Below are 25,731 nucleotides of genomic sequence, written 5' to 3' on the forward strand. Positions count from 1 at the left end.
TGACGTGACTTTAAGTGCATTGGAGTGGGTAAAATACCTTTCCATTTTGGATCAGCTGAGGAATAGATTTGAAAAACACCGTTTTAAAAAGACTTTGAACTGTTTTTAGTCGTGTCAGATGACTTAGGAACGACTGTTGAAACTGTACATTCCTTTTTGGATGTTTTCTTGGTGGTAGGATTTTTTGAAAAATAGTGAGAGAAAACAAATTTTTGAAATTTCATAGTTCATAATAAACAACAAAATGTATCTCAAATCATAAACATCCATCTCAAAATATCAGTAATCAAAAACATCTCCCTAGAATCTCATCAAAATACTCCAACAATGTGTACAATCAAGCTGGCGCCTTCCCGCGATCCTCGCTGCTACCTAAAACACATTTCACACAACAAGGTAAGCATAAATGTTTAGTGAGTTCCCCAAAATACCACATACAACACATACGCCACTCAAGGCTACAATATGACCCTCCGGTCGATGTGTCTCGGCGGAACCCTCCAGTTCTGTATCATTGGGTCCTCCGACCCGGTCTGCCTCGTTCGACCCTCCAGCCCGGTCTATATCATTGGACCCTTCGGTCCGGTCTATATCACACAGCACACATATATCATAAAACACATATACACAAATAACACATAATATATAAGATCCTCCGGTCTACTCTGGGTTTCCACACTAGGTAATGTGTAGTGAGAAGTCTCACCTCGGAAATGTCTCAGAAAGTCACAACTCGGTATCTCTGAACCTCGAAACAACAACCTAGCCCTGGCTAATCACATAAATTAATTATTTAAATCATTAACGGCTCTTAAGGCTAGACTATAACCCTTCCTAAAATCCATAGAAGGGTAAAATACCATTTTACCCCTTCCTGATCCAAAAGTACAATTGTTGACGAAAACCCTAAAAGTCAACGAAGTCAATGGTCAGCCTTGACCAGACTCGTTGAGTTGTCTCGATGACTCGGCGAGTCCAGTCGTGAACTCTACTCGTCTGATTCTCTTATGACTCACTGAGTCACCCACTTAACTCAGCGGTCACTCTCTAGACTCACAATCTCGGGGTCACTCGACTCGACTCGTCGAGTCTGTTCATGGACTCGGCAAGTCCAATCCATGCTCAACTTCAAATGGCTTCCTATGGTCAGATCTGATACTCTACTCAATAGATCTATCCTTTCCAGCCCCAATAATCACGTAAAGTTCGAATCTTGATGCCCATGCAAAGGCTCCAAGGCTCTATTTGAAGAAATGACCTCACATATGCCATCCTAAGTTCATATTCACCAATAATCCTTATAAAGCTCAAAGGGGAAAGGTCTCTGGACCTCTATGGATCTATATCCAAGACCATAACACGAAGAGGAACCATATAATCAACAAAACCATCTACCAAAAGGGCTAGAAAACCCTAACTCTATAAACAATCACCAAAACAGAAGATGGATTGAGATTATACCTCAAATAAGCACCCCTAAGTTTAGAATTCCTCCAGATAGCACCTCCTTCATCCTCCTCTTGATCCTGATCACCTTCTTCTTTCTAAACCAATGATAGAAGGATCAAATATGGCCTCTGCTTCCTCAAAAACGATTTAGCTCACTTAGGGTTTATCTGAAGGGACTGGTAGCCACAATGGGAGGCTAAGAGTGCCCATAAATAGGCTCCAAAATCGGGGGATTAGGGTTTCACTAAACAGTGTGGACTCGCTGAGTCCAGTCGTGAACACGGATGATAATCCGTGACCCTACTCGGCAAGTCTAAGCACCAACTCGCCGAGTTCCTCCACAGACTCCAAAATAAAACATTAAAATAATATACCTGGGAATCCAGATGTTACAATTCTCCCCCACTAGAATCAGACTTTGCCCTTGAAGTCTTACTCGACAACCAACTCTAGGTGCTGCTCACGCATCTCACGCTCCAGCTCCCAAGTCAGCTCTGACCCTTTCCGATGCTGCCACTGGACCTGCACCAGAGGCACTTCCTTGTTCCTCAAAATCTTTACCCTCCGATCTCGAATCGCAATCGGCTTCTCAATATAGTTCAGACCTGTGTCTACCTGGATATCTTCTAATGGAACCATTGCCGACTTATCAACGATATATTTCCTCAACTGGAACACGTGGAAGGCATCGTGAATCTGACTCAACTCCGCAGGCAGCTCTAAGTGGTAGGCTACCTTGCCTACCCGCATGATCACCCTGAAAGGACCAATATATCGGGGCCCCAGCTTGCCCCTCTTCTTGAATCAGATCACTCCTTTCCAAGGAGAGACCTTCAGGAGCATGAAGTCGTCGACCTGAAACTCGAGCTCGGACCGGCGCCAGTTCGCATAACTCTTCTGGCGACTCTAAGCGGTCCGCAACCTTTGCCTGACCTATTGTATCTACTCTGACGTCTGAAGCACGATCTCTGTACTACCAATTACACGTTGCCCCACCTCTCCCCAGCAAATTAGGGTCCGACACCTCCGCCCATACAACAGCTCAAAGGGTGGCATATCAATGCTCGAAAGATGGCTGTTGTTGTAGGAAAACTCTGCCAAGGGCAAATACATGTCCCAACTCCCCCGAAATCCAACACACATGCTTAGAGCATGTCCTCGAGCGTCTGAATCGTCCGCTTGCTCTGCCCGTCAGTCTGTGGGTGGTATGCGGTACTAAAATGCAGCCTCGTACCCAATTCCTCATGAAATTTCTTCTAGAATCTGGAAGTGAAACGCACACCTAGATCTGAGACAATCAAAATCGGCACTCCATTCCGTGATACCACCTCCCACATGTACATCTCTCCCAACTTCTCGGCGGAAGAGCTCTCACTGATAGCAAGGAAATGAGCGCTCTTCATCAATCTGTCTACCATCACCCAAATTGCATCGACGCCCCTCGCAGTCCTTGGCAATTTGGTGATAAGTCCATAGTAATATGTTCCCACTTCCACTCGGGAACCTCTAACGGCTGCAACTTACCATGCGGTCTCTGGTGCTCGGCCTTAACCCTACGACAGGTTAGGCACCTCTCAACAAACCACACAACATCCCTCTTCATACAGGGCCACCAATACTCTCTCTTTAAGTCCAAATACATCTTAGTGGCCCCGGGATGGACCGAGAACTTTGATCGATGTGCTTCCTCTATTAGAATGGTACGCGTCCCACCCACAAACGGTACCCAAATCCGACCCTGAAATGTTATAAGCCCCCGGCTATCGGTAACGAACTCCGATACTTGCCCGATAACTCGATCACTCTTCTAGTTTTCAGGTCTCACGGCCTCCACCTGAGCCTCTCGAATGGTGTCCAACACCAGAGTCATCACTGTCAATCTCATGCAGACGTCTTGAATCGGGACGCTCTTCGCCCTATGGCTCAAGGCATCAGCTACCACATTAGCCTTACCTGGGTGGTATAGGATCTCGCAATCATAATCCTTTACCACGTCCAGCCATCTCCTCTATCGCATATTCAGGTTGGGCTGATCCATCAAGTATTTCAGGCTCTTGTGATCCGTGTATATGGTACACTGGACCCCATATAGATAGTGATGCCAGATCTTGAGGGCGAACACCACTGCCCCCAACTCTAAATCATGGGTTGGATAACTTGCCTCATGAGGCTTCAGCTGCCTTGATGCATATGCTATCACACGCCCCCACTGCATAAGCACTGCTCCCAACCCTGATATTGACACGTCACAATGCACCACGAAATCCTCCATTCCCTCCGGAAGGACTAACACCGGGGCTTCGCATAATCTCTGGCGAAGTGTCTCGAAGGAGGACTACTGCTTTGGGCCCTATGAAAAAGCTACACCTTTTCGGGTCAACTTGGTGAGTGGCACGGCGATCTTGGAGGAATCCCTAATAAATCTCCGATAATAGCCAGCCAATCCTAGGAAACTCATGATCTATGTAGGTGACCTCGGCACCTCCTAACTCATCACCGCCTCAATCTTGGCCGGATCGACCAATATCCCTTTCTAGTTAACGAGATGCCCTAGGAACTGGACCTCTCATAACCAGAAATCGCACTTGGAGAATTTGGCATAAAGCCTCTCCGCTCTCAAAACCCCGAGGATTTCTCTCAAATCCTCCTCATGCTGCTCTCTGGATCTCGAATACACCAATATGTCTTCGATGAATACGATCACCGAGCGATCCAACATCGGCCTGCACACCCTGTTCATGAGGTCCATGAACACCGCTGGTGCATTGGTGAGCCCGAAAGGCATCACTACGAACTCGTAATGCCCGTAACGAGTCCTAAAAGCTGTCTTCTTGTTAACCTAATCTCGCAACCTCACATGATGATATCCAGACCTCAAATCGATCTTGGAGAACCAAGATGCTCCCTGCAACTGATCAAACAAATCGTTGATCCTCGGCAACGGGTAACGGTTCTTGACCGTCAACTTGTTCAACTCCTGGTAATCAATGCACATCTGGTGTGAACCATCCTTTTTCTTCACAAAAAGGATAGGCGCTCCCCACGGAGAACTACTCGGCCGGATAAACCCCTTCCCCAACAGCTCCTGAAGCTGCTAGGATAACTCATGCATCTTTGGAGGCGCAAGGCGATAGGGCGCCTTGGCGATAGGCGCAGCCCCCGGAACCAAATCGATAATGAACTCTACCTACCTCTCGAGAGGCACACCTGGCAAATCCTCCGGAAATACATCTGGGAACTCACGTACTATTGGAACCTCATCAACTGACCTCGGTCTCTCTGAATCAATCCTCATGCCCATCACATACACTACAAATCCTTAACAGCCCTGCTGTAGACTCTGTCTTGCTCTAGCGGCTGAACAAAATGCCGACCCCGATCGCGTACCCTCACCATACACTGTAAGCTCTCCCCCACTAGGGTTCCGAATGGTCACCAACTGTCGCTCGCAGTCGATAACCGCCCCAAATCTACTCAACCAGTCCATGCCTACAATGACACAGACATCCCCTATAGGGATCGGAATCAAGTCTATAGGAAACTTCACCCCGAAGATCTCAAGTACACACCCACGGATCACATCAGTAGCATGCACCGCTCGTTCCTCAACTATGGAAACTCGTAGAGGTCGACTCAACGCCTCTCTCTAAATACTGATATGCTAACTAAAATCTAAATATACAAAGGACCGACTCGCACCCGAGTCAAACAACACCAAGGCAGGTACAGAACTCACTAAAAAAGTACCTACACATATCATAATATAAGCACAATAACATAATCTCAGCACAAATAAATGAAAGAATACATACCAGCCACGACGTCAGGCGCTGCACGGACCTCTTCCGCAGTCAACTGGAAGGCTCTTTCCCTAGCCTTTGGTGCTTCGGCCTTCGCTGGCCGGGTCTCAGTAACTCTAGCAGCAGGTGCAGATCCCTGCGCTGGTTTCTGAAGCTGGGGGCACTCGACCTTCCGATGGCCGGTCTGGTTGCAATGAAAGCAAACCGAGAACCCCTTAGGACAATCCCTCACATAGTGACCTTCCTTCCCACACTTGTAACACACCCCCGTCCTGCACACCCCATCATGGCTCTTGCCACACTTCCCACAAGTGCAGCCCGTCGGACAACCAGACCTCGAATCAGTGGGCTTCACCCGCTTGCCTGCCGGCTGCGACTGTGTCGGTCGCCGATCACCCCTCTAAGACTCAGCCTCCTCCCTCGCCTGAATCTCTAGCTCGATCTCCCTCTTCCGGACATGTTCCTGGAGTTCAGAAAATGTACGGTAAGTCGAGTTCACCACAAACTCATGAATATCCCTCCTCAGTATGCTCAGATAACGACTCATACGAGCCTGCTCAGTAGACACCTGCTCAGGGCATAACAACACCTGCTCATGGAACAACCTCATAATCACTGTCACCGACTCAGTCCCCTGCTCGAGGGTCAGAAACTCCTGGGCTAGTCGTTCCCTCTCAACTGGGGGGACATACTCATCACGAAACATTACAGTAAACTTCTCCCAAGTCACTGCAGTCAGCTCTGCCATCAAAAAGTTCGTCGTAACAAACTTCCACCAGTCCTTTGCCCCTAAGCGAAGCTGGTTGAGCACGAACCGAACACTCAAGTGCTCCGGACATGAACACGTATAGAAACATCCCTCGATGTCTGAAATCCACCTCATCTCAGCGATCGGATCCTGCGTACCATCAAACTCTGGTGGTTTCTTGTTGCTGAACTCTCGGTACAGTAACGAATCACCACCCTAGGGTTTCGCAGCAGCAACAGCTGCAGTGGCCGCGACTATAGCAGCATTAGTCAAAGCAGCATAACGCTCATCAAACATCTCAATCAATGTGATCTTAATAGACCCAAACATCTCGGGAATCTATACCGAATATTCGCAGCTACCTCCTCATGAATGAACCTCCGAATCTCCTCATCACGAGTACCACTAGTACCACTGTCCCCATCCTGTCGTCTCGTAACCACCATGTTGTCTCTAAAATAAAATCACAAAACAATCAGAGACTCGATCGAGTTCACTCACACTCGATCACTCACCCTACTTGATTCTTTAGTTTCCTAAGGAATCTTACTCGGACTGATTACCAATCCGATGCTTCCAGTAGTACGGGCCCTATACTACCTTCCACATCGTATCAGTACTCACTCCCAGTCCTCTTCCCAGAATCCCAAATCACAAGCATACCTTATACAGGCTATACCCCAATCAGCCCCTCATAAGCTCCTTACCGCTACCTACTCACTCACAAGTATTCTCTTAGTAGTAGGAATCTCCTAGGCTAAGGCATCACAAATCAGGCCACTCTAGTCCTATCATGATTACCTAGCCTACACAAGCATGTATAATCTCATTATATAAAATGTAAGGGTATTTTGGGAAATCAGCGTTTGGGTGCTTGCTGATTATACACACTTCTTCTTTCCATCTCTTTCATATTTCTTTACTTTAGAAAATTTGTTTGTTTTATAAAATTTTTCTCAAATCCTCAGTTTGAGTTCAAATACACCCGAAGGTGAATCCGAATCCCTCAAACCAAAGCTCTGATACCAACTTGTAACACCGATTTTTCAAAACAAAATTTTCAAATTTCATAGTTCATAATAAACATCAAAATGTATCTCAAATCATAAACATCCATCTCAAAATATCAGTAATCAAAAACATCTCCCCAGAATATCATCAGAATACTCCAACAATGTGTACAATAAAGCTGGCGCCTTCCCGCGATCCTCGCTGGTACCTGAAACACATTTCATACAACACAGTAAGCATAAATACTTAGTGAGTTCCCCAAAATACCACATACAACACATACACCACTCAAGGCTACAATATGACCCTCCGGTCGATGTGTCTCAGCGGGACCCTCCGATTTCGTATCGTTGGGTCCTCCGACCCGGTCTGTCTCGTTAGACCCTCCAGCCCGGTCTATATCATTGGACCCTCCGGTCTAGTCTATATCACACAGCATACATACATCACAAACAAATATACACAAATAGCACATAATATATTAGACCCTCCAGTCTGCTCTGGGTTTCCACACTAGGTAATGTATAGTGAGAAGACTCACCTCGGGAATGTCTCAGAAAGTCACAACTCGGTATCTCTGAACCTCGAAACAATGACCTAGCCCTGCCTAATCACATAAAGTAATTATTTAAATCATTAACGGCTCTCAAGGCTAGACTACAACCCTTCCTAAAATCCACAAAAGGTTAAAAGACCATTTTACCCATTCCTGATCCAAAAGTACAATTGTTGACCAAAACCCTAAAAGTCTACGAAGTCAACGGCCAGCCTTGACCATACTCGTCGAGTTGTCTCGACGACTCGGCGAGTCCAGTTGTGAACTCTACTCGTCTGATTCTCATATGACTCACCGAGTCACTCACATAAATCGGCGGTCACTCTCTAGACTCACAGTCTCGGGGTCATTCGACTCAACTCGTCGAGTCTGTTCATGGACTCGGTGACTCCAACCCATGTTCAACTTCAAATGGCTTCCTGAGGTCAGATCTGATACTCTACTCAATAGATCTATCCTTTCCAGCCCCAATAATCATGTAAAGTTCGAATCTTGATGCCCATGCAAAGGCTCCAAGGCTCTATTTGAAGAAATGACCTCACATATGGCATCCTAAGTTCATATTCATCAACAATCCTTATAAAGCTCAAAGGGGAAAGGTCTCTGGACCTCTGTGGATCCAGATCCAAGACCATAACACGAAGAGGAACCATATAATCAACAGAACCATCTACCAAAAGGGCTAGAAAACCCTAACTCTATAAACAATCACCAAGACAGAGGATGGATCGATATTATACCTCAAATAAGCACTCCTAAGCTCAGAATTCCTCCAGATAGCACCTCCTTCAAACTCCTCTTGATCTTGATCACCTTCTTCCTGCTAAACCAATGATAGAAGGATTAAATATGGCCTTTCCTTCCTCACAAACGATTTAGCTCACTTAGGGTTTCTCTCAAGGGACTGGTAGCCGCAATGGGAGGCTATGAGTGCCCTTAAATAGGCTCCAAACCCGGGGGATTAGGGTTTCACTAAATAGCATGGATTCGCCGAGTCCACTAATGGACTTGCCGAGTCTAGCCGTGAACCCGGATGATAATCCGCGACCCTACTCGGCGAGTCTAAGCACCAACTCGCCGAGTTCCTCCACAGACTCCAAAATAAAACATTAAAATGATATACATGGGAATACGGATGTTACAGACTTTTGGACTTTTGAGATCTGACATGCCTTTTGTTTTTTGAAAACATTTGTATATGTGTGCCTCGGGAGCGAATTTCATCTTTGAAAGCCTTTTTAGCTAAGGATTTTGGTGAACCGCAGTCTTTGTTATTCAACTGCGGTTTCCTGGAATTCTTTGAAATTTCATGAAAACGTAGGTTAGAGTCATCAGAACTTGAGGATTTTGGGATTTAGGAACACTTAACCACTTCGAAATTTTCTACGGGTAATTGATGATAAATTGTTTGAAGAGTGGCAAAACTTTTTTTTGAAGACTGGGGTGAGGATGACTTGACTACCGCAGAGTATGTCTTAGTTGGGACTTCAGTGGGACTCATGTGAGACTTTTGACTACAGTGAGGGACATTGCGGTCTGAGGACAGAGATGGAAAGTCTCTAGAGACTTTGGTGTCCTCAATAATAATTTCTTCATTGACTACTAATGAGTTTTGAGAACATGGAAAAGTAGTGCCACTGATAGGAGTTTGATCACATGTGTGACCCGAAACCTCAGGCACAATTTCCTCAATGAGACAATTGTTGCTTAGATTATGTAGTCTACGGAAGTGAGTTTTGATATCTTCGGGAAAAGTTTTGTCATTGATTGGGAAATGAAATTCTCGGTCTGGAGGGACATATAGTCTGTCTTTGTTAAACCGGGGTGAGGAATCCATTGCGGTAGGATATCCATTCGACCAACCCCAATTTTATGTATTGTCCACGGTTCCATTATTTACCAAATTTTCAATAGCTTCACTTTCATTGAACAATTTTTCGATTAAAAGATTTAAGCGTACAATTTCAGTTTGAGCTAAATCTCTCTAGTTCAAAGTTATCTCTAATTGGGTTTCACTCAACATTCATGCATCTTTTTCTAACACTAAATATCTTTCTAACATAGCCATTTTAAGTCTTTTGTTATCCAGTCATCCTCTCACGTGGAACATCTCCTGGGATGCATTGTTCTTCTCGTCTAAGGCTTTGTTATAGTCTGTAAGGACAACAACACATGTGTCACTAAAATTATCTATGTAAGGTTTAAAACCATGCATCCTATAATTTTGAGTTTGGATCATTAGTTTTACCTGTTCAATGATGCTTAGAGTTCCATCCTTTGCCATGTCGCCGTAGTTTTTGTTCATATTTGTAGACCCATCATCATCCGCAGCTGCCAACATGCAGATTTTCCCTTTGCTATTAACATTGTTGATGACTTTATCTTCATTTCCAGATGACCAGACTTGGTGGTCTCTTTTGACATGGGCTATGTATGCTCTAGATTTCTCCTTTTCTTCCAGTTCTTGAGCCATTCTAAGGTAGAATTCTTTGTCTTTAACTACATTAGACTTACAATCTCTTGCAAGGTGATTCTCTTTATTGCATTTGTGACTAACTACAACATCAGTCTTGTCTTCTGAGGGAGTACCGGAGTCAGTGGTTTAAGTAAGCGGCGGTGCTTCGTTAGGTTGAGTATTGTGAGATTGCAGTGGTGGATGAGAACTTTTAGGATAATGTGAGTGATTTGTTTGTGGGTTGAAGTTACGGTTGAAAGGTGGTTTGTTGAATTGTTGATTTTTGCATAAGGAGTGAGGTGGTAGTCGATTGAATTGTTTGCTGACAAGGGCAATTGCCTTTTAAAATTTTTCTTCGTCGTCATACTCTGAATCAGCTTTGTATGACTGGGGTGTAGTATCATACGAGGGAGTGTAAGATTGGTTTTGTGGAGTTTGTGCTATGAGAACTAGAGGTCCTCCAATGTCAGTACAATCTTTGGGTACGGTGGATTCCTGTGCTTGAAGTTCCTCATAGAGTTTTTAGAGTGACAAGGAATGTATCTTTCTATCACCTTGAACTATCATTTTGGCCGTAGTCCAATGTCTTCCCAAGCCATTAAGGAACTGAAGGTTTGTATCATGGTTACAGAGGATGGTGCCCGCATTGGATAACTTGGTGACAATGAGGTTGAATCTTTTGAAGGAGTCTTCCAAACTTTCGCCAGTGTGAGCTTTGAAGTTGTTGAATTGATTGAGTGCAGTTGTGAGATTCTTTTTTTGAGCTTGCTCTGAGCCTTCGTACAGATTCTTAAGAACATCCCAGATCTATTTTGCTAATTTGCAATTTATGATAATATTGAAGTTGTCAGGAGCAACTCCACAAGAGATTTCATAAAAAGCAACAACATCATTTTCCATTTTATCAAGATCGTCCTTGGTAGGACGACTCATAGCTGGTTGACCTCCTCCTAGTCTTGTTGTAGCTCCGTCAGTTTGGACTGGTGTAATGACTGGAATATGTGGTCCTTCTTCTATAGATCGCTATACATCTCTAACAAGTCTTCTTAAGTATCTTTCCATTCTTTGTGACCAGTGATGATATTCGTTAGCAACCAGTATTGGGGCTCGATTAGAACCACCAACACTGTTGGAAATATTCAGAGATAACGATTGTGCCATGATTTGAAGTTTTTTTTGTTTTTTTTTGTTTTAGAAATGAGCTTCAGTGGTATAGAAGGCTCTTCAAAAAATCAGAGTTCCGATTTTCAAAAAGCAACCACTACGGCTCTGATACCAATTGTTGAGAGAAAAACTTTGAGACACACTTGAAAAAACATTAGAACAAGTATATAGCAGAATAGTTGATTTCAAAGGATCTAAAAGCTCAACAATAATATTAAGAGTTAGAAGTTAGAGAGTTAGTTGCGAAAAAGTAAAGAAATGTAAATGACAACAATTGTTATATCATGAATGCACATAAGCTGATTCATAACAAGGAATGCATTCAAGCCAAGTTAATAAGTGAGATCAAACTTAGTGATTAAGACATAAAGGACTTTCTACGAAGAGAGGTTGTGATTGATTACAAGATTAAGAAGAGTGAATAAGTAAGATAGAAAGAGAACTTCTGAGATGTGTATTAGAATTAGATGCGATACTCTTCACATTTTGAATACATGAGAATGAGCTCTATTTATATAGACTCATAAAGATAACAGATTTACAGCTCTAAGAGTAGCCATGCAAGGCATACTGGACAATAGAGTGTTTTACAGAAAAGACAAAGAGACATAGACTAGATAGAGACTACGGTACTAGAGACTTTGGTTGATGATTGCTGATGAAGCTGCTTGACTCTAGTGGCTTGGAGGCTGAGGTAGCTGAAGTTCAAGAGAGTCTCTTTTTGATTCAACACTATGGATAATGTTGTAGTAGTTGAAAAGAGGTTTCCGAATATATAAAAAATGTTGAAATCCAAGTTATAACGAAGAAGTTATGACCTGTCAAAGTTTTACGACAGAACCGGAACGACGTTGAATGACGTAAAAAGTGAATTTACGTTAGAGCGATATTTATCCCTATTAAAATAAACGAAAGTCGTAGAGTTCGTTAAACCAGGAGTATGCATTAAAAGAATGCCCAAATCTGACTTCGTATGAGCAAGTTATGATTTTTCTAAGTTTCAACTTAGCAGTATGCAGCCCGAAACTCAAATTCGAGATTGAGTGATTGTTGGTCGAAACAATCTAAACGTGAATCGAAAATCTCGTTAATAGTAGTGCATTGGTGAAAAGACAGACGAAAACGGGCATCAGATGAAGAAGTTATAAATTTATAACGGAGTTTTCCTGTCCCGGTCTACTAAAAATAAATTAAAATTAGCCGACGGAGTCTAAACGAAAGTTGAAGAGCGTAGTCTCACCTACACGTAGATATAAATAACGTCGAAAGTAGAGTTCGTATGAAGAAGATATGAATTTCCGAAGTTTTTAAATGATTAATATTTTCTAATTAATCTTTAATTCGGATGGATATCCGAAGGAGTCACCGATCTGATCCGAACTACGCCCAGTGTACACAAAAGTGTGACCCGCGTTGCACTCAAGTGCTCCGATGACGCATGCAGTGACGATTTCCGAAGTGTATGCCCCATGTATTGGGCATTACGCCCAACGTAATGCGAGGCTTTAGCCTCTATAAAAGGGCATGCGAGGGCAGCCGATTCTTTTGCCCAAATTCTCTTCTCTCTCTCTCCTGTTTTGCATCGTTTTGCGTGAAACTTGTACCCCGAAGCCCCGGTATCATTCCCGAGGACCGAAGCAAGTCTCGAAATCCCGAAGATCCTAAGAAGTGAGATTCCCGAGCCGAAGCTCAGCCCGCGAGGAGCCCAGTTTTTGTGAAGATCTTCCAGATCTACCGAAGAATACTACTTCTACAAGCCGTAGTGCTATCCTATCATCTTCTGATCAAGTGAGTGTGTAGTTACTTTCTTCTAACGCATAATGTGACATCCCCATTTTCACGGCCAGAAAAGACCGATTTTGTTTATGATTTATAAAAATCAGAGTACTTCATTTTATAAAAAGGTTGCGGAATTTGTTCCCAGAAAAACACGATAAATACGTTATTAAAACATTTTCGAAGAAACGTATTTTTATTCATTTAAAACGTTTGGGATGTCATCGTTAATACAGAAACATAAGCATAAACAGAACTTACATGTATTTACACTAGTGATCTACATCTCTTTAAATCTCTCAGTGTAAAGTGACTTCGTATCAACACCTGTGATATAAATAAACTGAGTGGGTCAGGTTGGGAAACCTGGTGAGTACATAGGGTTTTCAACCCACAATAATATAATTATTATGTTCAATCAAAGAATCAACCCAATTACCCATCCCCGTTATCTTTTTTTTTTACTCTTTAAGGATTTATCCTAAGAGTCATCTATTCTTCATTCGTTTATTCCGAAGTCCCTTACTTCCAGGGTTCTAGGACTGGCACTAAATCCATAGCTGCCAATGTTCGTTCATAAAGCACTAATTCCATAGCTGCTATAGTCTATTCATCGGGTACTAAATCCATAGCTACCAGTCTTTATCTAATAGGTACTAAGTCCATAGCTACCAATGTTCAACAGGTACTAAATCCATAGCTACTAACGTCTAACAGGTACTAAGTCCATAGCTACCGGTGTTTGTCCCATAGGCACTAAGTCTATAGCTGCGAATGTATACTCACATCATCTTCTATCTATCATCATTTATCTACCCATCATCATACCCAACATATTCGTATATATAAAATACGTATACAGTTTAAATCCTTTAAAACATGTATAAAACGTTCATCCAGCATAGACAGAAAGTATTCAGATAATATGCACACATAGCACGTAGTTTATATAAAATACTTCATATCTATGTGTAAGATGAAAGGGACCATGCACTCACAACACGTAAATTATATAATAAATACTTCATATCTATGTGTAAGATGAAAGGGACCATGCACTCACAACACGTAAATTATATAATAAATACTTCATATCTATGTGTAAGATGAAAGGGACCATGCACTCACCTGAGAAGGTGGTGACTCGGTACTCGGACAGCGCTTCGTTTACTTTAAAATAATTTCCTTCGACGAAACCTAGTATTATCACCAATAGATTTTAGTCTATTATTCGCCGAGACTAATTAATAGTCTAGCTATTATTACTATTATATAAGCATTAAAAAAATACTTACATAACCCATAATAATAGCCCAAGTATTTATTATATGTTCTTAATAACGTTAATATAATTAAATAAAAACTATATTAAAAATAGCGTAGGCGTAGCTCACTTACAACGGGTTTTATAGAAAACCAGGCTTTGCTTGGAGCAGCGTTTCCGAGCCGAAAATCTCTTCTTCTCGGAGCCGTCGAGCACTCCGGGGCTTCCGCCTCGTGCTAGGGAGGTTCCCTAGGCTTTTCGGGGGATTTCGGGGCTAGAGAGAGGTTCTAGAGAGAGAGTAAAGAGAAGAAAGAATGGGAAAGGTGTGAAGAAAATGAGGGTGGGAGAGGTGGTATTTATAGGGTGAAAATGGCTGAACTTGGTGCCACATGTCACCATCTAGTGGCAAGACTTGGGGAGAAAGCAATGGCCAAGATTGTGCCACATCACCCATTTTCGCATAGCACACTTCCGACTTCTAAAATCCGTAACTTTCACATACGACCTCTGTTTTTGACGTTCTTTATATCCACGCGTAGGTAAAAATAATATCTACAACTTTCATTTTGACTCCGTCGGCTAATTCTCGACCGATCTTAAATTTAACAGTACGAGGCGTTTAGACTGTTAAATGACCGCGAAGAATTCGTAACTCCTTCATACCGACTCCGTTTTCATCTGTATTTTTACCGTTGAGTTCCTATTAATGAGATCTTGAACTCTCATTTAGGTCACGTAAGCCAAAAACCGCTCGAACTAAAATTCGAGTTTCGGGTCGTGCACTGCTAAGCCGAATCTTAGAAAAATCATAACTTCCTCATACGAAGTCAGATTTGGGTGTTCTTTTTATCGAAGCTCTTAGTTTAACATATTCTACGACTTTGGTTTAGATTGCTAAGGATAAATCTTGCTCTATCGTAAATTCACTATTTACGCTTCCCGGTGTCGTGCCGGTTTTGCCGTAAAACTTCGACAGGCCATAACTTCTTCGTTATAACTCGGATTTCGGCGTTCTTTATATGTACGGAAACCTTGTGACATATTCTACAATTTGGTTAAGATTATTTATTCTAAATAATCTTTTGTCGAAAAGTCATTTTCAACCCATATTGCCTCTAAATTGACTAGCCCGGATCTGCGGGCGTTACAATTATCTCCCCCTTAGGATGATTACGTCCCGGAATCATCAACGAAACAGGGCTCGTATATTGACTCCATACATCATCTCTTCATCCTAGGTAATAATTATAACTTCTTTATTCATTCGAGTCTATCTTTTAGACTTATTGTCTGTAAGTAGTACTTAATTGTGCACCTGCTATCTTCTTCAGGTTAGACTCCAGATTACGACGTATCATCATGTGATGCTCGTTTAGACTTAGGTCTTTTAGAGTTAAATTCTGAAATAAACTATTCCTTCCTTCACGTTCTAATGTGATATAATCACACTTTAACATGTAGCATTTCTAGCTACCAACTTCTTTAGCGTCGAGCCGATACTTCTATTGGTCTCTTTGATTTTTAATCGTTTGGTTTAAGTCGGACGCTATATCAAACTTGGTTCTCTGAACCACGTAACCTACTCATCGTAGTCGGACTCAATGTGACATGACCACTAGGGTTGGGATAACAACAATCTTCTTAGTCATTACCGAAACAATGGTAACGGCATACTTGAATAAAACGAAATCAATTACTGGCTTCTTGGTAACCTTGTGACTTTCCCTGATCCAAGTGTGAGTCCTGTGCTTCCGGTAGTATAGGCCTCTACTACCATTCACACCTACTCATACTCGTCCCAAGTATTGTCCCGCAGTTTCCCAAGTCACCATGCAACAATTCATATAATCATTCAACACATCAGATAACAAAACGAAGGTTTTATATCATTTCTTGAAACGATTACATAGGTGTTCAAGTTCACCCTAGACTATGCCTCTACTAGGCTACATCATACGAAACTATGACTACTGCATAATCCGATCCTCGGGTAAGAAGTCCTCATTCTTGATTCCTCGCATGGTTCTCTGCTTCGTCAAGGATCATGTGAAATGCCCTTGGCCTTGGTGGCGTTTCTGGTCTTGCTGCTTTATTTTTCTTTGGGCAGTCTCTGGACATGTGCCCCTTGCCTCCACATCTATAGCATACTTTGTCATTATGCGTGCAGTCTTTGGAATAGTGACCAGTCCTCCCACACTTGTAACAAGTCACTTCTTCGTTGCACTTTCCACCATGCTTTTTCTTGCATCTATCACACCATCTTGCTTCACCTCCATTTGCTCCTCCAAACTTTGAGAATTTGCTTTCCTTGTTCGGCCTCGAAGATCCTTCAAACTTCCGCTTCTCTCCTACCTTATCTTTTTCTAGACCTTTTTCTCTTATCTGGGCCTCTACGTTCTTAGCTGCCCTAACAGCTGCTTTCAAAGTAGTTGCCATTTTGACCATTGGGCCAAAGTCAATGGGTAGTCCGTTAGCAAACCTATCAATCTTGGAGAGTTCAGTAGGCACCAAGTAGGGGAATAGCTTCATCCTTTCGGTGAATGCGGTGGCATACTCGTCAATACTCATCTTTCCTTTCTTCAGGTTCTGAAACTCGTTGTTTAGGTCTATCAGATCTATCTCCGAGCAGTATTGCATTTTCAACTGTTCCAAAAACTCTTCCCACGACATCCTTAAGGCTTCTCCTCGTGGCATCGTATCTGCCAATAGCTTCCACCAGCTCAAGACTCCAGTTTTCAGCTGTCTTACTGCGAAGACAGTCTTCTGTTTCTCGTTACAGCTGCAGCTCTCAAACACCATCTCCATCTCAGAGATCCAATCCATAATCTCAACCGGCTTCGGGCTTCCTGAGAGATTTGGGGGTTTCGCACCCAAGAAATTCTTGTATATCCGCCCATCCTTGTTGTTTCTCCCTTCAGGGTCATCCCTTTGCTCACCTTGAGTCCCTACTTGACTCACTTGGCGGCTGTAGTTCCCTTCCTTTGATTGCTCGGGAACTGGCTCTGTCGGTTCAACATGTACGGTAGGTTCGTCCCTATTTAACATTTGTCTCATTTCTTCCCTTTGTTCAGCCAACATAGCCCGAATCATGGCTTGAACTCCAGCCATGGTGACTGGATCAAGCGCAACTTCTTCTACAATAGGTATTTGCTGAACCACTGGGGGTTGGATCCTGTTCCCATTTGCGTTTACGTTTCCGCTACGGGTTCTTGCCATCTTGATCTATACACCGAATAAGGTGAATCTAGATCTTAATTTAGGATTGACGTCTTAAATCATCCTTATCACTCCGAAACGTTTATATGCTAGTTCTAATATCGTAGTCGTACATTTAGAATCCTAAACACATAAGGTTTCCAGATCCGGTCGGCAACAGACCATAGATCCGAACAACTAACAGCATATCAGGCACAAGTATTTAGCACATAAAAGCATTTTAGGCATAATTCCTAAAATAAGCTAGTGCTCACACCTCACAATCATCGCTTAGCATTCTAAGTTTAAGTCTAGAAATAGATTCATATTCCTAGTTCGCTTAAACTAATGCTCTGATACCAACTGTGACATCCCCATTTTCACGGCCAGAAAAGACCGATTTTGTTTATGATTTATAAAAATCAGAGTACTTCATTTTATAAAAAGGTTGCGGAATTTGTTCCCAGAAAAACACGATAAATACGTTATTAAAACATTTTCGAAGAAACGTATTTTTATTCATTTAAAACGTTTGGGATGTCATCGTTAATACAGAAACATAAGCATAAACAGAACTTACATGTATTTACACTAGTGATCTACATCTCTTTAAATCTCTCAGTGTAAAGTGACTTCGTATCAACACCTGTGATATAAATAAACTGAGTGGGTCAGGTTGGGAAACCTGGTGAGTACATAGGGTTTTCAACCCACAATAATATAATTATTATGTTCAATCAAAGAATCAACCCAATTACCCATCCCCGTTATCTTTTTTTTTTACTCTTTAAGGATTTATCCTAAGAGTCATCTATTCTTCATTCGTTTATTCCGAAGTCCCTTACTTCCAGGGTTCTAGGACTGGCACTAAATCCATAGCTGCCAATGTTCGTTCATAAAGCACTAATTCCATAGCTGCTATAGTCTATTCATCGGGTACTAAATCCATAGCTACCAGTCTTTATCTAATAGGTACTAAGTCCATAGCTACCAATGTTCAACAGGTACTAAATCCATAGCTACTAACGTCTAACAGGTACTAAGTCCATAGCTACCGGTGTTTGTCCCATAGGCACTAAGTCTATAGCTGCGAATGTATACTCACATCATCTTCTATCTATCATCATTTATCTACCCATCATCATACCCAACATATTCGTATATATAAAATACGTATACAGTTTAAATCCTTTAAAACATGTATAAAACGTTCATCCAGCATAGACAGCAAGTATTCAGATAATATGCACACATAGCACGTAGTTTATATAAAATACTTCATATCTATGTGTAAGATGAAAGGGACCATGCACTCACAACACGTAAATTATATAATAAATACTTCATATCTATGTGTAAGATGAAAGGGACCATGCACTCACAACACGTAAATTATATAATAAATACTTCATATCTATGTGTAAGATGAAAGGGACCATGCACTCACCTGAGAAGGTGGTGACTCGGTACTCGGACAGCGCTTCGTTTACTTTAAAATAATTTCCTTCGACGAAACCTAGTATTATCACCAATAGATTTTAGTCTATTATTCGCCGAGACTAATTAATAGTCTAGCTATTATTACTATTATATAAGCATTAAAAAAATACTTACATAACCCATAATAATAGCCCAAGTATTTATTATATGTTCTTAATAACGTTAATATAATTAAATAAAAACTATATTAAAAATAGCGTAGGCGTAGCTCACTTACAACGGGTTTTATAGAAAACCAGGCTTTGCTTGGAGCAGCGTTTCCGAGCCGAAAAGCTCTTCTTCTCGGAGCCGTCGAGCACTCCGGGGCTTCCGCCTCGTGCTAGGGAGGTTCCCTAGGCTTTTCGGGGGATTTCGGGGCTAGAGAGAGGTTCTAGAGAGAGAGTAAAGAGAAGAAAGAATGGGAAAGGTGTGAAGAAAATGAGGGTGGGAGAGGTGGTATTTATAGGGTGAAAATGGCTGAACTTGGTGCCACATGTCACCATCTAGTGGCAAGACTTGGGGAGAAAGCAATGGCCAAGATTGTGCCACATCACCCATTTTCGCATAGCACACTTCCGACTTCTAAAATCCGTAACTTTCACATACGACCTCTGTTTTTGACGTTCTTTATATCCACGCGTAGGTAAAAATAATATCTACAACTTTCATTTTGACTCCGTCGGCTAATTCTCGACCGATCTTAAATTTAACAGTACGAGGCGTTTAGACTGTTAAATGACCGCGAAGAATTCGTAACTCCTTCATACCGACTCCGTTTTCGTCTGTATTTTTACCGTTGAGTTCCTATTAATGAGATCTTGAACTCTCATTTAGGTCACGTAAGCCAAAAACCGCTCGAACTAAAATTCGAGTTTCGGGTCGTGCACTGCTAAGCCGAATCTTAGAAAAATCATAACTTCCTCATACGAAGTCAGATTTGGGTGTTCTTTTTATCGAAGCTCTTAGTTTAACATATTCTACGACTTTGGTTTAGATTGCTAAGGATAAATCTTGCTCTATCGTAAATTCACTATTTACGCTTCCCGGTGTCGTGCCGGTTTTGCCGTAAAACTTCGACAGGCCATAACTTCTTCGTTATAACTCGGATTTCGGCGTTCTTTATATGTACGGAAACCTTGTGACATATTCTACAATTTGGTTAAGATTATTTATTCTAAATAATCTTTTGTCGAAAAGTCATTTTCAACCCATATTGCCTCTAAATTGACTAGCCCGGATCTGCGGGCGTTACACATAATTATGAAGTATTTTATATGAAATACGTGTTATGTGTATATTTTGTTGTTGTATGTGTGAATGTATATTCACTTTCTTCTATCTCATAAATATGATTTATTCTCTATGAAATATGTGTTATGTGTATGTGTCTCATCTATTTTTTGGAATATGTATTGAATGAGAATGCTATATAGGTTTTAAACTATGTATAAAAATATATTTTTTTATCTACTAATGTGTTGGGTAGAACATGGGTAGATAGTTGATGTGTGATAAACAGATGAGAGGGCTCGATGTTGTTGTTGTTGTTGATCTAGTTATTCAGCGGAGTATGGATAACGACCACGGACTCTTTCTTGACAGTCCTGTGGAACGCTAGCAGGTTAATAACCTGTAGGCGTTGTGAATGATGTGCTCACCGGTGTACTCTATCCCCCTCATGGTTGCCTTTAGGATATCTATTGTTAAGGAAACCCCTTGGCAGTAATGTCCGTCCCGATGAAAATCCTAGATTAGGTCCCTTGAGATAGATGTTGTTTTAGGGACGTAAAGTGAGGATAACGGGAATAGGTACTCGGGTTATTATTGGTTGGTGATATTAAATATAATTATTTATTGTGGGTTGAAAACCCTATATGCTCACCAGGCTCCCAAGCCTGACCCACTCAGTTTATTTGTATTACAGGTAGTGGCGCGAGGGCATAAGATGGATGAATCATCAAGTTATTTTGTTTATTACACCAGTTGTTATATGTAACTGTTGTATGGTCTATCTTTTGTTGTTTATGCTTTTGTGTCTGTATTGGAACATGACATCTCGAGTTTTGATTTTATAATGAAAATACATTTCTTTATGAAATGCCTTGGTATATATTATTTTATCATACTTTGTTTTTGGGAAAAAGTTCCGCAACTCTTTTAAATCAAAAGGATTTACTCTTAAATTATTTTAAAAGCATAAATGAAACCAGTCTTTTCTGGCCGTGATTTTGGGGATGTCACAGTTTGCACCCTATTTAAACACCTTATCTCAGCCTCCATCGCCCTTATCACTCCCAGAAAGCTTTGTAACGAAACCCTAGTCGTTTTTGTGTGTTTAAAGGCCATTTTGGTACATTTGGTGGTTTGTGTATCTTGGAGAAAAAGAAAGAAGCTTGAGAGTTCAAGTTGGGGCTTAGACATTCAGGGATATAGTTCCATTTTTAGCTCAATCAAGGTAAATGTCCCTGTCTTGGTCTTCTATGTGTTTATTCATCTTTAGACTTGGGTTTTATGCACATTTAGGGCTTTCCAAACCATATTCAAATTTGTGGAGTGTTATATGTGGTCTTGACTTCATATCTGAGTCATTGGAAGGGTCTCATGGCATAAAGGTGTCAACTTTATGGCCATGAGAGCCACATGAATCTTGTAGAGCACCTTTTATGGCTTTTTGAGCCAAAGCCCCCATGCACGTGCTCCAAGTTTGGAGCTTTACGTATGAAATGGACAATTGGAGTCCAGATCTATGGTTTTGAGGTCTTAAGGCTCATCTAAATCGACTGTATGTGGTTGGTCAAGGATGGAGTTGCCGAGTTGTTCTTGGGACTGGGCGAGTCGCGGTGTAATGACCAACAAATCCTTTCTGTGGATGGACCAGTTGTTAGGGAGGAAATTCTCGTAGATGTTTACACGTGAAAAGAGGCCCGGGAATCATGGGACTCGACGAGTGTATGAACAGGATCGAAGAATCCAAGGGAATCTCCCAATCTTTGAGGATGGACTCGACGAGTTGTTCATACAACTCGACGCGTCGTAGACTAGACACATTCTTATGATGGAAATGAGCCCGCCGAGTTCAAGGAAGAACGCGACGAGTCGGATGAAGATGGTCCTGATGGGTTGAATGAAGGAGAACCCGTCGAGTTCTTACTAGACTCAACGAGTGAAGTCGGGGTTGGATCGGGTTAGTGGGGCATCGACTCGACGAGTTGGTAGAAAAACTCGGCGAGTCTGGTCAATTGGGTGTTGAATTTGACCTATCTTAACTTTGCCTGGTTTTGGGTATTGACCCTGGTTAGGGTTGCATGTTTTGTTTGATGACTTAAGCGTTGTCGTGTAGGGATTGAGGAGTCGAGGAGAGCCGACCTTCACGCCGAGGACAACTCAGACACTACGCGACATGGAGGTGAGTTACCTTCCAGTAGAAGTGGGTCTAAGGCACCAAGGCCGGCCCACTATTGATTGACAGTTGGGACGATTATCTCTGTGATAATTGTCTAGTCTATTATTGTTGGACATGTGAGTATGCTAGTTTGTTAGATATGTGAGTATGCTAGTTTGCTAGTTACTATGTTATGTGAGACATTACTAGTAGAATGGGACAAGTCCCCGATTCGATCCTTCGGACCAATGGTAGGTAGGACACCCCAAATATGTCTGACAGTATGATTCTGATATGATATTATGTGTTAGTAGTAGGGGGTGAAATAGTCCCCGGGTTCGGTTGAGATAGATCGGAGGGTAGGTCAGCACCCCATAATAGCTTGACATGGGTAGGTCAACACCCCAGAATTGCCCGACAGTATGTATGCTATGTGATCGTATGGTATGTTGTATGAAGGGGGAACTAACTAAGCTTTGTGCTTACAGTTTCAGTTTTGGTTTCAGGTACCTCTTCGTCTAAGGTGAAGAAGTTGGTGGTGTAGCAGCGCATCACACACGCACACATATGATTTTCTCTTAGTGTTTTTTGGGATTGTACATTGATATTTTGTTGTTCCAGATGATTTGATTTTGAGACATGATATTATAGTTTTATGTATTGACATGATTTTGGCAATGTTTGATGAACTATTTTATAAATCACCTAAGAAAAAGTGAAATTTTTGGACCCGGTTTTTGGGATGTTACATTGTCATGAACGAAGCTCACAAGACTAGATACTGCATTCACCTGGGTTCAGATAAGATGTACTTGGATCTCAAAAAGCTCTATTGGTGGCCAAACATGAAAGCATAGATCGCTACCTTCGTGAGCAAGTGTCTGACTTGAGCCAAGGTGAAGCTGGAATATCAAAATCCCTCAGGTCTACTTCAACGGCCAGAAATACCTGAGTGGAAGTGGGAAAGGGATTACGATGGATTTCATCACTAAGTTGCCCGAGTCTCTGAGTAGGTACGATACCATCTGGGTAATTGTTTGCCGATTAACCAAATCTGCCCACTTCCTGCCAATCAAAGAGACATTCAAGATGGAGAGACTTACACGAATCTACATCCAAGAAATAGTTCGTCTGCATGGTGTACCTATGTCCATTATCTCCGATCAGGAGATATTTTGTTGTTCCAGATGATTTGATTTTGAGACATGATATCATAGTTTTATGTATTCACATGATTTTGGCAACGTTTGATGAACCATTTTATAAATCACCTAAGAAAAAGTGAAATTTTTGGCTCTGGATTTTGGGATGTTACATTGTCATGAACGAAGCTCACAAGACTAGATACTCCATTCACCTGGGTTCGGATAAGATGTACATGGATCTCAAAAAGCTCTATTGGTGGCCAAACATGAAAGCAGAGATCGCTACCTTCGTGAGCAAGTGTCTGACTTGCGCCAAGGTGAACGTGGAATATCAAAATCCCTCAGGTCTACTTCAACAGCCAGAAATACCTGATTGGAAGTGGGAAAGGATTACGATGGATTTCATCACTAAGTTGCCCAAGTCTCTAAGTGGGTACGATACCATATCGGTAATTGTTGGCCGATTAACCAAATCTGCCCACTTTCTGCCAATCAAAGAGTCATTCAAGATGGAGAGGCTTACACGAATCTACATCCAAGAAATATTTCGTCTGCATAGTGTACCTATGTCCATTATCTCCAATCAGGATAGCAGATTCACCTTGAGATTTTGACATTCTCTACAGAAAGCTCTTTGAACTAAGCTGGATATTAGCACAGCTTACCATCCACAGACAGACAAACAGAGTGATAGGACCATTCAGACATTGGAATAGATGTTGAGAGCATGTGTCATAGACTTTGGTATGTCTTGGGACACCCATTTGCCCTTGGTCGAGTTCTCCTACAACAACAGCTACCACACCAACATCAAAGTTGCGTCATTCGAATCCCTCTATGGCCGTAAGTGCAGATCCCCTTTGTGCTGGGTTGAGGTGGGTGACATGGAGCTAGGTAAAGTTCAAGTTCCTAATAGCACTCTCACAGGCCCATAAATCATCCAAGAAACTACAGAAAAGATCATACAAATTCGGGAACGACTAAAAGCTTTAAGAGATAGACAAAAGAGCTACGCTGATAAGAGACGAAAACCCTTGGAATTCTAGGTGGGTGATTGTGTTATTTTGAAGGTCTCACCATGGAAAGGAATGATACGCTACGGAAAGCATGGAGAGCTGAATCCAAGACACATAGGACCATTTCAGATCCTCGCTACGATCGGTCGTGTAGCATACAAACTTTCTTTACCCCAAAAGCTTAGAAACATTCATCCTGTCTTTCACATGTCAAACCTTAAAAAGTGTCTATCCGACGAAACCCTTGTGATCCCTCTTGATGAGATCGAGGTCAACGAGAACCTTAATTTCATGGAACAACCAGTTAAAATCATGGATCGGGAAATCAAACGAACAAAACAAAGTTGCATACTAATAGTGAAGGTCCACTAGAATGCCAAGTGGGGACCTGAATTCACTTGGGAGCGAGAAGATTCCATGAAGCAAAAATACTCTCATCTTTTTCCATGTCCATGATTTGTATTTTGTGTTTGAATTTTGGGAGGAAATTCCCTCTATCGGGGGGATGATGTGAGAACCCGAACCATTTTTCGTTACCATTAACCAATTTCCATTAATAAAATTTGAATTTTATTGAGTCCCGCCAAATTTCCTTTGGTTTGGAACATCATTTAGTTTATAATTGAACTTTATATATATGAGTCGAGACCAAAACCATGCGAAATTTTGAGTTTTCCTTTGAACAAGACAACAGTTCACGACATGACTAGAGTTCACGACCGTAAACCCGTTTACGAGCGGTGGGAGGTCGCCCCCACCACCTACCATACCCCTAGCCTATATATATGGGATCCCCACCATCATTTAAACTTTCTTGTACGAAAACACTCTCGTTCTCTCTCTCTCTACCTCTCGACTGTAAACTCCAAAACACCCTCAATTCTCCCAAAAATCATCAGGAATCGCTTCTAGAGGTTGTTTAGGAGCATCTAAAACACGTTTTCATTGAACCCAACTTCCTTATTCTTGAGTATACGACCGTACACACTTCAAACCCTCAAAAGACGTAAACCCTTCAAGAGGCTGTTCATGGCCATAAACAGTTCACGGCCTTAAACCTCCTTCACGGCCATAAACCCCCTTCACGGCCGCAAACCCTCCCTAAGTGGTGAATCAAACTGAAAAACCCTTTTTCCTCGATTATATCAAGTCCTGGTAACATTCCTTAACCGAAAGAAAGTGTTTTTCTAACACTTTATCTAACGAAATCGCTAATTTAGACACATATATGTATTTAATTGTTATTAGGATTCCGTTAAGTGCCACATACAACAACTACAGGGTCTTCATT

This window comes from Lactuca saligna, chromosome 5 (genome assembly GCF_052625555.1).
Source record: "Lactuca saligna cultivar CGN05327 chromosome 5, ASM5262555v1, whole genome shotgun sequence".
Lineage (NCBI taxonomy): Eukaryota > Viridiplantae > Streptophyta > Magnoliopsida > Asterales > Asteraceae > Lactuca > Lactuca saligna.